The 18,546-nt window shown below is 41.1% G+C and overlaps 1 long non-coding RNA gene across 1 annotated transcript in view; it reads left to right on the top strand.

Annotated features, from left to right (window-relative positions):
* LOC123613996 (uncharacterized) overlaps positions 1–18,546 on the top strand; it is a 238,363-nt gene that overhangs the window by 48,618 nt on the left and 171,199 nt on the right. The window lies entirely within an intron of this gene.

The raw sequence follows: 18,546 nt of genomic DNA on the forward strand, positions 1-18,546 counted from the left end.
GGTTAAAAGCAAAAGCAATGATCATCTCCTTTTTAGTCTCCCGATTCTATTTAATTTTGCATTTCTCATGAATATCTGGATGGATTATGGCTGCTGATGAGAAAACAACCCAGACAGGGCTGGTAAATTCTTATGTGGATTCTTAGCCCTGTGTCCACAGGAACTGGGAGCCTGCTGCTTTCCATGTATCCTTTCAAAATAGAAAAACCTACTAAAGCTCCCTACCAACCACTGGGTTTCTAGTACCAACCAGCCAGAAAGATATAAACACGTTCCAATGAGGCATGAAAGTTAAAAGCTCTAAGTGTAGTCTGAATCTCCCCGACCCTTCAAACCTCGGTTTTCTCGACTATAAAATAGGGACAGTGATGCAGCAACGTGGATGGACCTAGAGATACTCATACTAAGTGAAGTAAGTCAGACAGAGAAAGACAAATGTCATATGGCATCACTTATATGTTAATCTAAAAAATGGACACAGATGAACTTATTTACAAAACAGGAAGAGACTCACAGACATAGAAAACAAACATGGTTACTGAAGGAGAAAGGGGGAGGAGGAGGAATTAGGAGTTTGGGATCAGCAGATACAAACTACTGTATATAAAATAGATAAACAACAAGGACCTACTGGACAGCACAGGGAACTACATTCAATATCTTGTAATAACCTATAATGAAAAAGAATATATATATGTAACCGAATCACTGTGCTGTACACCAGAAGCTAACACAACATTGTAAATCAACTATACTTCAATTAAAAAAAATAAAATAGGGATGACCACACCTGCCTAACTTGTCACGTAGGACTGGGGAATGTGGTGGCGGCAGCTGCTTCTGGCTAATGTTTTGAACCCTTACTATGGGCTCAGCCCCTTCGCCTGTTATTTCATTTAATCCTCACAATATTCTTTGAGGCAAGTACTATTCAGTGTCATCATTTTACTGACAAGGAAATAGAGACATCAATGAAATGATAAGGTTTTCAAAAAAAAAAAGTTTTATCACTCTTACTGTTTTCCAAAATGTTTTTCACATGTTATTTCATCTTTCCTTCTCAAAAACTCTTCTGATAATTATTGTGATGTTCCTTTCATTGGAGTTTAGAGAGAGGACCAGAAGCTTTCTCAAGGTCCCACAAGCCAGGAAGGGCAGCGTTGTGACCTGAAAGAGACGTAGAAATTGTAAACATGCCTCAACAAAAAAAAGAAAAGCCACATTAATAATATAATCAGATGCCTAATTGTCGTTGCTAGGATAGGATCCATTTGCCCGTGAGTGGAAAACAGCCTTGTCACACTCACATTTTAGATTAGACCATAAAACAAACAAACAATAAGCTAGACTGTTGTGGGCAAGCAAATGATGACCAAAGAAAGATGGGGTGGGGCCGGGGAGAAGATGTGGGAGAAACTAGTGACCTCAGTGAGGAACTTCAGGGAATTTGGTGAAAACTGGGTCAGAGGTTAAGAGGAAACGCTGATGAATAATTTTGATAAAACTCTGAAAATGTCAGGCAAGTTAAAGCTCTTGGGTGTGTCTCATCCATTTTTGATTTTGTTCAGCTGGGAAATACCTCAAGTTTTTTCTTCAACTATTTGTTTTCCATCTGTTGGAAATGGGGGGGTGTGTGTGGTATCTGTAGAGATTTCCCTTTAAAGTAAAAAAAAAAAAGTAGAAGAAAAATTAGAATTAATTTGAGGGAACTGAATTGGGAGTAAAGATTTTTACTTTGAATTGTAAAGATTTGCTTTTTTTGTTTTCCTAGGGCATCAGCATTTAACACCCACCAAAGCTTCATTGCTGGGTGCTTCCTCCTTGTAAAGGGCCAAATGGAAACTGGACCTGTGGGTGTGGTGGGGAGAAAGCAGGTCTATTTCTGTAAATGAGAGTGGGATTGGCTAAGACCAAGTATAGGTTCTGGGGCACAGTGTGAACAGGAACTTTAGAAATAATACCAGCAGGACCGCTGCATGTATGGAGTCTGGAGAAGGGGCTCAAGCAGACTTCCTCGTGGGGAAGCCCTGAGTTTGAATGTCTCTTAACTGTTAGCTCACAGGACTATGGTGATTATTAGATGGGATCAAATATATGATAGGTCTGCAAAACTTAAAGCTTTAGCAACTGCCCTTTTATTAGGAATCTCCTCCCCAATGTTTAAAATTTTAAAAAAATTTTAATTTGTTTAATTTTTAATACAAATTTGAAAAGTTACTTTCCATTTACAGTTATTACAGAATATTGGCTTTATTCCCCATGTCGTACGATACATCCTTGAGCCTGTGTTACACCCAATAGTTTATAGCTCCCACACCCCAATCCTTATATAGCCCCTCCCCTATCCCGGGTAACCACTAGTTTGTTCTCTATATCTGTGAATTTGTGTCTTTGTTTTTTGTTGTATTCACTAGTTTGTTGTATTTTTAAGAGTCCACATATAAATGATATCCTACAGATTTGTCTTTCTCTGTCTGACTTATTGTACTTAGCATAATGCCCTCCAAATCCATCCATGTTGCTGCAAGTGGCAAAACTTTGTTCTTTTTTAGGGCTGAGTAGTATTCCCCCACTTTTTGATGTGTGAAAATTGAAATCAAGGGTTTCCTTGAAAGACAAGTAGGTCAGCAAAAGTGTAGAAGACACAGTGTTGATGGTGGTGGGTGGTGATCAGAAGTGGCAGGTGGGTTCCGACCTGACTGTTTGTGGGTGTGTTTGGAGTCTGGCCAAATCTCTCACGGGAGTCTCCATCTTCTCTCCCACTGGCTGCCTCCCTGCACCAGCAACCAAGCATTGGCCCTGAAAATGTGTAAGAGTCATTTTTCCCCAGAATTGAGAGCCAAATTGCTTATCTTCAGGATCTAAGTGCTGGCCAACAGAAAGCAAAATAGTTTAGCTTTACCTAATTTCCCAGTGAGATCTGCAGTATATCATAAAATAGAAATGAAACACTTGGAAATTTCTAATACAGCAACCAGAGGCTGTCATCCGTCCGCCTCACTTGGCCTGACTCCAGAGAGATCTCTTGTAGAGCCTTGTGACTCTCTTCTTTGTGAAGGATCTGGGTTTTCAAGCCACCCAGGTGTTGAATGCTCTGGGCTGGCAGGTAATGCTGCCCCACCTCTGACCATGACCTAACCAGCCTTGACTCACAAGGTCCTGAAAATGGAGTCTCCCAGCCCATCTTCTCCCATCAATGTCAAGAAGACATTCTAGCACAGGGTAGAGGAACAGGCCCTGTGATATGAGACTTTGACCTCATCTTTGGGGGCTGTGAGGTGCTGAGAAGCCCCCTGTTGCTGTGCACTGTCATCCCTCCTGGATGGAAGCACCGAGTCTCGTACCGTGATACCGTGATGTGATTGTGCTGTTGCGTTTTAAAGAGCAGGATGCACGTGGCAGCCCCAGGGTCCAGCTCAGGCTGTAGTGATGCCCAATTATTGCATCTTCAGTAAGTGAACAGATAAATGAACAGATGTCTGAAGTTGTCCTTGGTCAGTAATCAGGAGAGAAATATCTTTCTGGGTGGGAAGCAGAACTACCAGAAGGGCCCTAACCATGGGATGAGAACCTTTATCACCTTGGTTTTGGCTGGGAAAAGTGTTGATATTTCGACTTGGAGAATGCTCCCAAGGAGAGGATGGGGGTCACGTGGGCTCGACATGGGGATTTGGGGCAGGCGAGACAGACTGCAGAGGGCGGAGATGCTGGCTAAGCAGTGTGGGCTTCATCCTGAAGGCAAGGAGAAGGCAGCCAAATTTTTCTTCAGCCAAAATGTGATGTGAATGCAGGTCTCTAAATCTCTGCAAATTCATGAGAGGTTTACCAATTCTGTAAGGAACGATTTGGCAAGAACAGTGGCCTTTTGTGACATTGCTTATGTGCGTGTGTATTTTTTTCCTAGTCATTATGTAATCAGATTTTGCCTCTCACTAGCCAGTTAGGGATTAGAAAGATGGGATTTAAATGTTACTGTGCAGCTCATGAACTAATTGGTTACTAATGGGCTGTAATTCAGTGTCAAAGCACAATGACTCGCTTCTGCCCTCACTTGGAGCCCCTTCCTCCTCCTCCTTCCCTCTGTCCCGAGAATGACATGATCTTCCTCGTTGGTTGTCAGTCCCACGTGGATCCCCATGTGACTGGGTGAATAAAAGGCTCTGTCTCATAAAAAGGCCTAATAATACCAGGTCCCTGCCTGGAAGGTTTCAAAATAAGAGAATTTGATGAGAAAAGCAATGGCCACATGTATATGGCCTTGAATGTGCTTGCCACCATGCTGTGTCCTCTTATGCATTTCTCTCTTTTTTCCCAATTATCACTGCAATACTATTCCATTCATTGAGAGAGTCTTTATAAGGAACCAAGTGCCTAGTAAGACACATGCAGGCTTGTGGCTTGGTGGACACCAGCTGCATGAGGCTGAGCAGGAGAGGAGAGGCATGGGCCGACCTTGGCCCTCTGGGCTGGGAAGGAGATGACTGGAGAAAATCGGGTCCAACAGGCAGAACAGGTGGTAAACTGGCAGGTACTGGGCATGGTAACAGAGAGTCTAGCCAGGCCCGTGGAACAAGGCTGTGGGGGTCAAAAATGGGTGTGCCAACAGCAGTTAGCATTGTGGAAATCCCTAACATGCTAGGCACTGTTAGATAATTTCCTGACATAATCTCTGACTCTGACAAAAAATTGATGCTCCAGCTAATTTAACATCATTTAATGCTCATAACAACTTTTCAAGGTAGACATTATTATTTACATGATTTCCTTGTGAAGCAGGAAAGATCTGGCTCTCCAAATGTCTTATGTGCAGAAGTTGAGGAATAAATGATAGACTAGGGAAGGGAGAGAGACCAGTGTGAGGCTCAGACACATGGATATGATAATTTAGGGAAATAGAGAAAAAAGAACAAAAAATAAGGAAAAGCATGTGGGAGTGGGCCAGGATGACAGGCCCATGCGGAGGCAATGAGAAGGAGGAAAGAGGTGATGTTATGAAGATAATGGGCTGATATAAGTTACCTGCAGCTCACAGGTGGGAGTGGCAGCCCCTTGGACTTACCTCCCTGAAGATGGTCCTGAGGTCATGCGATTTTCATGTGTCTTTTGTTCAGAATGGATTATGAATTAAATTCTCCTGCCAGAAAGGTATATGGCAGTGTAAGTGTGTGTGTTTAAGCAAAAGTAGGAACTGAATTTTCTGCTATTGATGGGGAATTCATATTAACTGTTTTTATTTGTGTGTTCATTCCCAAATGGTGTTTCAGTGATTATTTCTATTGTCCTAAGACGTTATCTCTCTCTTAAGCCTCGTCTTGCTTGATGACCACTTCCTCCATCTTGCAACTTCTCCCTCAGTCTCTATGATTCACACTTCTGGTTTTCCTCACAGCTCTCTGACTCCAGTTTGCCAGCCCTCTAACTCCTTAGCATCAGTCTCTCCATTGAGAATTGAGCTCTACCAATTTTATCAGGTAACTATTGTGGTGTAACAAGCCACTTCTAAATTTTGTGGCTTTAAACAATGACCACTGATTTAGCTCATGAGTCTGTGGGCCTGCTGAGTGGTGCTGCTGATCTGGGTCAGGCTTGGCTGATCTTGGCTGGACTCCTCATCTATCTGCAGTCAGCTGCCAGGCTAACTGGGGGCTGTCTGGGGTAGGGTGGCCCCAGCTGGCATGACTTGTCTTTGCTCCGTGTGGTCTCTGTCCTTCAGCAGGCTGGCTTGAGATTGCTCACACGGTGGCTGCCTTCCAACAGAAAGAGTGGAGTGTGCAAGGCTTTCTGGAGCCTAAGCTTGGACCTTGTACAGTGTCACTTCTGCTGCATTTTACTGAATGAAGCAAGTCCCAAGGGCAGTCCAAATTCAAAGGGTGGGGAAATAGACTCTTTCTCTTGGTGGGAGGAGATGTATAGTCCCAGTATAAAGGACTGGAGGTGTGAAAAGGAGTGGAGAATCCAGGCTTTTCCCAAACTTTCTATCACATTGGGATTCTGCCTTTGACTGTTCAACTATTCTAAATCCAATCCTTGTCATTGGGTTTCCCTCGCCCCATACCCCATGATGTCATCATATATTGTCTTCTATAAAACTTAGTTTTCTCCTGTCAAATTGAAGACTGGGCTTTTGTCATCACCTTCAATAGACTGAAAGTCCCCCAGGAGTGCCTGGCACAACCCAGTGAAGGGATTCTGGATGAGGGGTGGTGGCAGCCCCTGCCCCTTGGTCACGCAAACTGATTCCTCCCTTCTTTAGTAGGACTGCTGAGAGGTGGCCGGGTGCTTGGCCACCCTGTGAGAGACTACATCTCCCAGCCTTTCTTGCAACTTTGGTCAGGTTACGTGTCCTATTTCTGGCCAACGAGATGTTAGCAGAATTAAAAAGCCCAGGGAGGGCCTTGAGGTGCCCTGCCTTCCCCGTTTCCCATGGTTGGAGGATGGTGGGCAAGGGAGCAGCTAACTGTAATCCAGAGGCAGAAACCACGTAGAGGAAGGTGGAGTCACACTGCAAGCTCTGGACTCTCCCCTTACGAACTGTAAAATGAGGGAAAAAAAAATCAACTCCTATCTTATTTAACCTTTGGTTTGTAAGTCCTTTTGTCACAGCAGCATAGCCTGTGCCCTGGCAAATGCGGTGTGGGGAGAGGGGAGTGTAAAAATGGCAAAGCCAGGCTAGGCTGCTGGGGGCTTCTTGGAGTTCAAGGTGGGAGGTAGCACCGCTCTTTCCCTTTTTTCTTTTCTCTTCCAAACTTCTTTAGCAGTTCTTTGTTTTCCTAGTCTCCTTCTCCAAGGCATTTCCCCTCCTGTTCTCTTTTTCATCTCACATTTCTGCATGGTGTGGTGGAAACCTCTCAAAACCATGGCCTTAGGAGAGAAGAGAAGCAACCACAATGGAGACTAATATTATATTGGATGTAAGAAAAAACTTTATTTTGAAAAAATAGAGTAGAAAGATAGTATTGTAAGTGTTTGTTTGCCCTTCACACAGCTTCTGCTAAGGTTAGCATCTTACAAAACCATAGTACAGTTATCAAAATTAAGACGTTAACATCAATACAGTAATATTTACTAAGCTATAGACTTTATTCAGTTTCTCCAATTTCTCTAATATAATGTTTTTCTTTCCTGGATCCGGTCCAGGCTACCATGTTGCATTTTAGTTGCCAAGTCTCGTTTGTCTCTTCAAATCTATGATAGCTGTTTGGTCCTTCCTTGTCTTTGATGATCTTGACACTTTTGGTCATGTGTTTTGTAGACTGTCCCTAAATTTGCATTGTCTGATGTTTACTTTTGATTAGACTGGGGTTACAGATGTTTGGGAAGAAAACACCAAAAGCAAAATGCCCTTCTCCTTGCACCACACCAGGGAATACATAACATCAACGTGATACACATATTTTTTTTTTTTCTAGTGGTGTTAGCCTTGATTACTTGGTCAAGGTGGTGTCTGCCAGCTTCCTCCACTGCAGATTTACTACTTTTCCTTTTTTACATTCTATTTGTTAGAAGTGAGTCAATAATTTCAGCCCATATTCAAGGGGAGGGAAATTAAGCTCTTTTGCGGAAGGAGGGGTATCAAAGAATTTTGATGTATGTTAAAACCACCACAGCAATTAATAAATGTTTTCAGAGGTACCTTGAGGCTCTTCACTGTCTTGTTTCTCCTTAAAGTTTCTCTCACTAATTTTAATTACATTCATGGAGGTTACGTGCAGCCATTATTGCTGTTTCAGTGATGACTTTCTGTTTTCCTCATTCCTTCTACATTTATTAATTTGAGCTCATCTGTCGGGAAGATTTGTGTTTACTTTCTTCATTTATTTATTTACTTAAGAATTTATTTATATCAGTATGGATTTGTGGATTGTTTTATAGGTTATAATCCAATACTGTAGTTGTTATTTTGTTGCTCAAAGTGTTCCAGCTTTGTTCATTGGGAATTCTTAGGGGTGGGCACCTGTGTCCTTTTGATATGCCCTCATTCTTTTATTTCTATTTATTTTTTGGCATTTCCTTACTTTTTTGGCACTATAAGACATTTCAAGTTCACTCTGTATTTTCTCTGCCCTAGCTTAAACATTTCTCTAAGGATTTCTGTTTCTTTTTAATTGGAGAATGGTATTTAGAAATCAAGATCTGGGCAGTAGGTGTGTTCATCATTATTAAGGTGTCACTGCTTCTAGTACCTCTGAGCAGGGAGAGCTTGGTATATATAATATATAATCACCCATAAATACATACATCTATATTTATTTAGGTATCTATCTATCTGTAAGTATATTACATTAAACATGAATGCATATTGATATCTCTGATTCTAACCCAGTCAGAACCACGGGATTTATTCTAGACTTCCCTTTGTTGTTTATTTGTAGCATCTTTCACTGACAGTGAGACCTGGATCTCATTAGATACCTTGTATTTGCATAGTTGTTCAACCCAAGTATACCTGAAAAGCAGTTCCAACATTGTTTACCTGTACCCCTGTGAGAACTAGCTAGAATGCAACATTAATATACAGTTCCTTTTGGCCGTTAGCTTTACACTATGGGGTCGAAACACCATGTTCAAAGTTTCTCAGTTTGGTTCCCTTTTTCCCTAGCCCTTTAAATGAAGCTTTGTCATATATTTGTAATATAGTTAAATTTATTTGTCATAATCTGCATTATGCCTGGGCTCTCCTGAATATCCTGGTTGACTTTTATAAAAATTTTCACATGGTGAAGTTCATTCTTTGTGTTGTACAGTTTCATGGGGTTTGACCAATTCATAGAGTCATTTATCCACCTCCAAAATACCATAAAGAATGGTTCCATATCCTAAAATTCTCTTGTATGACTCTATTTGTAGTCAACCCTCCCCCACCCAGTAATCACTGATCTCTTTTCCATCCTTATAGTTTTGTCATTTCCAGAATGTTATAAGTGAATTATACAATATGTAGAATTTGGGGATTGACTTTGTTCAATAAAAATGTATTTAAAATTCATTCATGGTGCCATGAATTAATGTTTTTTTTTTTCCTTTTAATTGCTGAGTAGTATCCAGTTGTATGGATATACCATAGTTTATTTTATCCAGTCATCTGTTGAGGGACCTGTGGATTATTTCCAGTTTTTGGAAATTAATGAATAAATCTGCAATAAACATTCACATTCAGGTTTTTATCTGAGCATTAGTTCTCAATTTACTTGCGGAAATACCTAGGACTGGGATTGCTGGGTTGTAGGGTAAGTATATGTTTAACTTTATAAGAAACTGCTAAACTTTCCCAAAGTTGCTTTACTGTTTTGCAACCATTAGCAATGAATGAGAGCTCCTGCTGTTTCTCATCCTCTCCAGCATTTGGAATTGTGAGTTTCATTTTGTGTGTGTGTGTATGTGTGTGTGTGTGGGTGTGTGCGCGCGTGCGCACATGCCATTCTCCTATGTTTGTGGTGGTATCTCTTGGTTTCAGTTTGTATTTCCCTAATGATAATCGGCTTGTTTATTTTCTTATTGTTCAGATTTAGATTTCTTTAAAAAACATATTCAGAAAACATGTCTTTTATCAGCAATGTGATCTGCAAATAGTTTTCCAACTTTGTGGCTTGTCTTTTCATTCCCTTAACCATGTCTTTTGCAGATCAAATGTTTCTAATTTTGATTGTTTTGCTTATCAATTTTTTTCTTTCAGGAATTGTGCTTTTAGGATGTTATGTTGGATTTTTAATGTGCCACAAACACCTTTTAAGTTATAGTTATATCTCATCTACTTGATAATATGCTATGTTGTGATGTATTCTATATGAGTATTTTAACATTTATAATACAATATTCACATTTCTGTTCATGCCCTTATCCTTCATGATATCTACCATAAACTAGATATTGCTACTCATTAGTGCTGCTTTAGAAAGTTTTTCTATTAATTCAGCTGTTGCCTTGAGGGGTGGCAAGTTTGAGTGGATCTGAGGGCAGAAGGAGAATTAGATCAGACGGGAGTTGGGTCTGCCTTGATCAGCTCTGGGAATGGAAGGATCATGTCACCTCTCCAGACCTTAGCTTTCTCACCTTCCCTAGTCATACCTTCCATGGTTATCGTACAGATAAAGTGAAACCAGGGAGATGCTCACATGAAGGTAGTTTTTCATGTTTTTCTTTTTTTTTTAAACGCCACTAAGAAGCAGAACCTGGTGGCCAAACTCCATCTCCTCATGGATGGGCTGTGATCCTCCCTGATTGGAGAGTTATCGTGATAAACAGCTAACCTGGGGCCCAGCTTGTAATCCTGCCTACTACCACCAATTTTGCTTTTCATCATAAAACGGTGAAGAATAGAGACCATTAAGTTCAAGGCTTTTCTTGAGTTTTTCAACTTTTCCCTGTCACTTAGAATTCTGAAAGTCATGGAATATTATTTCTGGAAGGAATTTTGATTACATGCCTATATTTTCTAATTCCTGATTTAGAATACAGGGATAGGCACTGCACCTCCCTGGGGGGTAGTTGTTATTTCCTACAAAATAATTAGACTCTTTTTCTAACGGTCACCCATTCCTCGAGCTTTGCTATCCCCTGGCTTTGACCCTGGTAGGGCTCCTTCTCTGGGATTCCATCTTTTTCATTTTTTCTTCTCCTGCTAAACTTCTCCTTCAACTCAGATGTCTCCTTCCCTGTGTCATGTTCTGTCTCTGATTCTCCTCCCACCCCACCCTACCAAAATGAATCACTCATCTGAGTTGGCATAGCACCTTAATGTAGCTGTTTTGACATTCTATTAAAGATATACATCTGTTTATGTTTCCCTTGTATATGAATAATATGTACTTGCATCTCTTCCTTGCTAAAGCATCAGTGCCTGGAAGGCAAGAAGGTTGCTTATCCCATGCCAGGGCCCAGTGCGCAGATAGCTTTTATAAATGTTTGTTGCTTGGAATCTGAGTCCTGTCCTTTATTTTAAAGGCAACGAAACTGATAAGTGACTTGTATCATCCTGTTTTCAAAAAAATCCCTTTTCTTAAAGATTGATTGACCTATATTGAGTACTCCTGGGAGCTGATGGCCTTTGCTGAATTATTTCTTAAAATTCTTTTTAGCACAAAGAACCCACAGTTCCTCTTTGTGTAGCTACAAGAGCAAGGGCTCAGGATGTAAGTAAGCAGACTGGGGAGCAAATAGCTTGCAGTCTTCAGGGATGCACAAACAATCCTGCTTCTGGTAAGCCCAGCTGACAAAGCTACAGGAGGCCCCTATATAGATTGTCTGGGATTTTCCTGTGTGGGGTGGACACAGTTAGATCTGCAGAACATCTGATCCTGCAAAACAAAGGCTGACAGTACGATGAATAGCCTGCTACTACATTTTCATCAGCATTCCTACAAACAGACAGACACATTCTCTCATTCACTGTGTCCAGAAATCCAAAATTTATAGATCTCTTCCTTTGCAAAAACTCCTAAACCTGGTTTATTTCCATGGACTTGACCTTTGGCGTTCAGACTTTCTCCCCATTGGCAAACCCAGGGTCCGTTTTTTCCTGCAGACGGCCATTTTGGCAGTCTCCATAACAGCCTAAGGAAAGAAGCAGAAGTCTACATATGGAGACCTCATCCCCGGTTGCCTAATGGATTCAAAAGACATCCTGAATATTCATCATTTCTCCTTTTATGAGCACCTTGGCAATTCCCTCCAAAGGTGAAGGCTGCAGTAAATTCAGAAGTGCCATTTAGTGAATACCAATTTATTCTCAATTCAGGTCTAGTTTTTTTCCAGCTCCTCAGCAGAGCATTGGAGCTCCTGAGATCCCAGTGAATGCAGGGCATTGTCTCGGCTCTGAGGAGGCAGGATTGTTTGTGCACATCCAAAGCCTGAAGACGCTGTCTGCTCCCCAGTCTGCTTGCCTACACACTGTGCACTTACTCTGCCTTCTCCTCAGCTCCCTCTCTGGAGAAGCTGGAAATGACCTTGGAGCAGGGGAGATGTTAAAGTCATGCTGGAGCACTTGGCTTGGTGACAGGGCTTTTAATTAATAGTTGTAAATTAGCAAATATTATTTTTCAGCTCTGTGCACATGGCCTTACCCTTTGGTGTACTAGGAATCCATTACAATGTTCCTCAAAGTATCCCCAGGATACTGATGCGGACAGTTTTCAGTGGACAGAGAGAGACAGACACCCTCATTACTTTTGTTTATTTAAACAGTTCAGGCTGGTTGAACCTGAGTAGTGACTAGGGCAGTGTGCTGGGGGAGGTGGGCTCTGACAGTGTTGACCCGGGGGGGGGGGGGCGGTCCACTCTGTCTCCTCCCAGGGTCTATGCCATTAATGGTGCCTTTTCCCTCACCCCACTTCACTATCACCCAGATAACAGCACATCCCTTGTTCTCTTCTCCTTCCTGGAGAAATCTGGGACTTGAAATCTCCCATCGTTTGCTTGTGTAGCTTCTCACTCGAGAATGGAAACACATGTAGTTATTATTTATCTCTTCATACTGGTATGCTCTTTAAATTAGACTTCCAAGTCTATCTCCTAACTTATTCTAAGCAGATTATTTCTTGGAGAAAGTGAAACAATTGTCAGTCCAAAAAGCTTGGGCCAACCAGGGCTGGCTGCTTGCCCAGGGTTTCCCCAGGGACCTACCTTTCCTCCTCGCAGGTTGTTAAACTTCCATCTGAAGCCAGGAGGCTATGCCGTTTCTCTTTCCTCCTTTATGTACCCCAACTGTCTTAGTGAATTTAAATAGCACTTCAGCCTATCACAGAGGCTGCACACCAAGGCTCACAGGCCACATCTGGCCCGTGGACATGTTTTCCTTGGCCTTCACATTGTTTTGACATGTTTTTAATTAGTTGCCAACATTTACAAATTGGGAAATTTCACATTAAAATATCCAGACTTCAGGAGCCTCATGAAAAATCTAGAGATCTGGATACTCAGGACCTGCATTTCCATTTAACTATTGGCTGGAACTGAGCAGATGGGAAAACCGTGGGGCTGTGCCTGCACTTATGAGTCTGCCACAATCCCCACCGCTCTTGGTATGTCATGCCCGCTCTGCTCACTCGCTCTGACCTGTCTGGCCTCTGTAGGCATTTGAGTTTGTGAGCTCTGGTCTAATGAAAGACAAATTCTGCCTAGGTGGATTATATTTCCTGATTTGTTGCCTCTCTTCCTCAATTATTCTTCTCATAGGAAGGAAGGAACCCAGGGAAGATATGTGACTTTCATAATTTCAGGTGGGGTGGAACTTCTGGCTGTTCACTGGGGTAGGGAGCAAAGATGGCAGTCTCACACGATTAATTGGTATTTTTTTTTTTTTAACACTTAAAGGCAGCAAATGGATATGGTCTTGGATGTTGGGATTCAGCAATTCTCTAGCAGGAATTGCATAAAGCAAAGATATTGCATAAAGCAGGAACAAGACTCTAAATGTAATGTTGGGGAAATGCAACCAAGAAGGAATCAACCAAACAGAATAGAAAGTGGTATAGGTCTCACCTAGAACTGTATATGAGTGAACTTCATCTGATCAGAGCAAAGAAATTCTTGCCAATCATAGGGGGGATAAAAGAGAGAAAAGTAGCCAATTATCCCAGTGGAAAAGATTAAGCATGTTAAACTGCTTTCTAAACTCAGGGTGCTTTATAAAAGCAAAGGATCATTAACCTTGCTCTTTGTATTGGTTAAGAAGAGAGAGATCGTTGGCAAAGAGAGTTTGCTTCCTTGATTGAACAGTGAGTGGTAGAGAAGGTTTGACCCTTTCTACACCCTGCAAGTGACAAGCTGGTACAGTGATATCACATAACTCTGGGAATGGTGAATAGGAGTGAGAATCATAACGGGGCTTACAAGTCTCCTTTTTCAAAATTTTGACTTACTCTTAGACTGTTCTTCTGTTGAAGCAAAAAAAAAAAACCCCATACAAAAATATTGAAGTGGGGTCCTTTAACGCGTATCTGTAGGGAAGGGCTGAGGGGGTGGCTTTGTAAGCCTCCTTCCAGATCAGAGATTGCAGTATCCTGTGAAGTGGAAAACTTCACTTCTCCTACCACTTGAGCTCTACATGATCTGCGAGTGAACTGGAAGACCTGGATGGAAGAGAAACTTTGTTCTTCTCTTGGAGGCAGATAACACCTGAGCAGTCCATCCAAACTTCTTTTTGTTCCCCGCTACGTCCTACACAGTCAGAATCCATATGCTGTGAAGTCATATTTTAAACTTAGGCCAACTTCCTGCTTTCTGTACTTAGGAACATTCTGATGATCAGACCCACATTCTCTGTCGGGCCTTAGACTTCTGACTCCAAAACTCCCAATTTTTGGAAGTGGTTCATGACTTCTGCTTCCACTTCTCATTTAAAGCCATGGTTTGGTCCCTCTTGGCTTTTGATTTTAAGTGCCCTACTTGTAATCCATTCAGGCTGAAAGGGAACTGAGAAATCGGAAGTATTTTATGTTCCAGGCTGCAGGCCTTATGAGGTGATGACAGTGTTCTATAGGGATATCTGTTCTGCTTTTCCTATTGAAATCAGTGGAATAGCTGGAGCAGAGTGCTTAAAAGGGGCAGAGAGCACATGAAACTGCCTCCGAGATAAAGCTGAGAATGTGACGATGGTGTGTATCAGCCCGGCTCAAGGAGGTGGGTGCTGGAGAGCAGGTTGGGGAGGCAAGGAGGAACTGACGGTTTCTACACATGTCTATGCAGAAGAAAAAGCCAAGGGGGCCAAGAAATGAAAGAAATAGTGATTAATTTGAATAACCTTTATTGTAAACATCTGAAGGCTGACCTTTTTGAATAGGAGCAAGTGATGGCCATTGTCAAGGGCAGGGGAACCAGTCATTGAGCTTGTGGGCAGGGGGTGAATTCCTTACTCAGGCTCTTCTTGGGGTGCCTGCAGACCGTTCAGGGGCCTTGTTGGGCTTTCAGTTTGCAAAACAAACCCAAATCTGCTTTTTCTTCCTTTGAAAGATGATAACAGAAAGAATTGGGGAATACCTATTTTGATTCCTTTCCTTATTTCTCTCCTTTTGTGATTATTTTGTTTCTGTACCCAGTCATATTAATAATACATCTGTCTGTTCTGAATCCTCCTTTGCATTGTTAGAGTAGAAATTCATCCTCATTATTAATATATTATCTTTTTATCTAAAGTTCTGGATGTACCAATGTATTACGGGTGTCATAGTGTACCTGGAGAGAGCCGATAGCTGGGTTATATTCTGCTGAAAATCCACATCTCATGATCATTTAACATCCATTGTTATTGGCTTTGACAACAAATAAAGCTACTTTGTGGTTACTTTAAGCAGGCTTTAGATTCCATGGAGGATGGAATTATACATAATGCATCTCTATAAATATTTGTCCATTGGAACATTCATTCATAAATGAATAAATCTACTTTATGTCAAGACCTGGGCTCTAGGGAGACATTAAGGAATCCTTTGTCCTCCTGGAACTTCAAACTATAATTTGAGGATTATAAATTAGTGTCTTTATTTGGAATATAAAATAAATTCCTCTATGTCAAGACTCAGCACAGTGTGGGTACGTAAGAGACATTTGTTGACATGTGTGGATTTATTGGTTAACCCAGCAGAGCTTGGATGGGTCTGCAAGGGCTGTGTTTCTATTCATCCGTTTCCATTGTCTCCATAATCATTAGCTAGGAGTTGCCTGTGCTTTCTCCTGGGAGTTCCAGATTCAGATCACTTTATGCCAGCCTTACAGTCCTGGGGTTAATATAACATCTGCAAGTTTGGGCTTCAAGTCTTTTCTATACCCTCCACTCAGAGACTCCTAGGAACTTATGGAAAATTTATGTTGAAAGATACTTCATGGAGCAGAGCATTCTGGGACCCAGTACATTTGGGAAACACTGGGTAAAACTGTCTTACCAGATTTCTTCGGCGTGAGACTTCTCAGCCTTTATGTGCTTTCTGCGTCTCTGATCAGCTTAGAACACGCACAGTTTTCTGAATATTTTTGGACACACAAATGTTTATAAAAAAGGGTTGTTTATAAAAAAGGGTTCTTGAAGCATTTTCTGAGGGTCTAGTGTTTTGCATAATTATGTTGGAAAGTAGTGCAATGGCCCCACACTCCTGTTGTCCAGGCCAGGAAACTTCCACCAAAGATTCAGTGACTTGTGGAAAGGCCGGGAGACAGTGAATGGCTGCTGCGACTAGAACCTAAGTTTTCACTCAGCCAGGCTGGTGTTCTGTCTGCCGTGGCGTGCATTCTCTTCTGTTCCTCTCTTGTTTTTGTTCCTTTCTGCACCTCTATGGCCTCAGCCAACCGGTGGCCCTTTGTTCTTTGCATCGCCATTTAGACCATTTTGGAAGAGTAAGAGTGGGCTCTCTCAGTGCTCCATGTTCTGATGAATTCTTTCCTCCAACAGTTTAGCATTTCAGCCTGCTGAAGGCAGCCCCTCCATGCCTTATCCTTGGCCTGTCCTGCTCCAGGCTTGAGCTTTACTGTGGGCGTGGATCCCTTGTTCCTCTTCCAGCCCAGGTCCTGTTTCCCACTTAGCTCCGTCAGGGCAAGCTCTGCTAGTTTGAAGTCACTGTTATATAACTTGTTTGTTCTTTTGGGTTAGTAATATTTGTGTTTACTCCAAGCTCTGTTCACCTGAGCAGGTTTTATCGGGCCTTCTCTTTTTCTAATTTTAATTTTAATTTTTTGATTTACAGTGCTGTGTTAGTTTCTGGTGTATAGCATAGTGATTCAATTATATATGTGTATGTGTGTGTGTGTGTGTATATATATATATATATTTTCATTCCAGGTTACTACAAGCCATTGAATATCATTCCCTGTGCTATGTAGTCGGGCCTTGTTGTCTATTCTGTACATAGTAGTGTGTATGTGCCGATCCCAAACTCCCAGTTTATCCCTCCCTCTCCCCTTCCTCCTACAGTAAGCATAAGTTTGTTTTTTATGCCTATGAGTTTCTTTCTGTTTTGTAAATAAGTTCATTTGTGGCACTTTTTAGATTCCACATATAAGTGATATCATATGATGTTTGTCTTTGTCTGACTTATTTCACTTAGTATAATAATCTCTAGGTTCATCCAAGTTACCGCAAATGACATTATTTCATTTTTTACGGCTGAGTAGTGTTCCCTTGTATGTGTGTGTACGCGCACACACACACACACACCATTTTCTTTATCCATTCACGTGTCGATGGACATTTAGGTTGCTTTCTAGCTTGGCTATTGTAAAAAGTGCTGATATGAACATTGGGGTGCCTGTGTCTTTTTGGATTAGTTTTCTCCAGATATTTGCCCAGGAGTGGGATTGATGGATCATATGGTAACTCTATTTTTAGTTTTTTAAGGAACCTCCATACTGTTCACCATAGTGGCCTCACCAGTTTACATTCCCACCAACAGTGTAGGAGGGTTCCCTTTTCTCCACAGCTTCTCCAGCATTTATTATTTGTAGACTTTTTGATGTTGGCCATTCTGACTATTGTGAGGTGATATCTCATTATCTGGCCTCCTATTATCTCACGCCTACCTTCTGTTCCAATTCCATCAAGATCTATGCCAGTATTTTGAACTCCTCTGGCCGTCACAGCATGTTATTAATTTATGTGGCATTGGGCTATAATAAATACCTGTCCATGGCCATTAAAAATATATAAGAAAAGTAAGTTGGTGATAAAAATTTTTTAATGCCCCAAAGAAGGTTTGAATCAGTTATTTTATCCAGTGTCTATTACTTAATTTAAAATATTATGAGGCACTTGACTGAGGCACCAAACAGCTGGACAATATTTTTTAGTGATTTAACTTTACTTTGGTTATGTACTTAGCTGATGTATTGTTTTTGTGACATTTTATAAAAGAAAATATATAGAATGAAATTTTGTTCCTTTGTATTTATTTGCTCACCTTTTCTTTCTTTAGTAGTTAATATGATTCTATCTTTCCAAATACCTAGTTTTAATACGTTTAGGGTAGAATGGCTATTATATGAAAAGAACTACAAATTATTTTAATTAAACCATTAGTTAAACAATTGAAACTAAATTTAACTTCAGGGTGAGATGAGATTTCGCCATCTGTGTTTCTGCTAGAGATATTACCTGATGATGAAAAATGGTCCTGTATTTATCAGAAGGCGCTAACCTCCCTCTCTCCCAAGCAAGAGTAAAATAGGCCTTAAATCCCCACAAATGGATAAAGAAAAAAAAATGATTCCCATATAGCCTGGCTTTTTATATAATCCTTTACTTCCCTTTGGAGGAAGGTCTTGTTCATTGGCTAGTCCCAGCAAGAGACACATTTAATTGCTAATTCTTTGTTTTTGCTTTTTTTTTGGTGTTATATTTATGATTACAAAAGCTTGTTTAAGGCATTATGGCTAAAAAAAAAGTAGTCAAATGTACTGGAGCTCTTAAGGAACTTTAATAGGCTATCAAAAAACAGTGAAGATTTATTTAATGTCTCCCTTCTAGGAGGATATATTGTTGGTTCAGCTGCAACTTCTTAACTTCATCATATTTTATATACCTTGGCCATCATGGATTGCCACAAGGCCTGTTACATGGTGTGATTT

The sequence above is a fragment of the Camelus bactrianus genome, chromosome 23 (genome assembly GCF_048773025.1).
Source record: "Camelus bactrianus isolate YW-2024 breed Bactrian camel chromosome 23, ASM4877302v1, whole genome shotgun sequence".
Lineage (NCBI taxonomy): Eukaryota > Metazoa > Chordata > Mammalia > Artiodactyla > Camelidae > Camelus > Camelus bactrianus.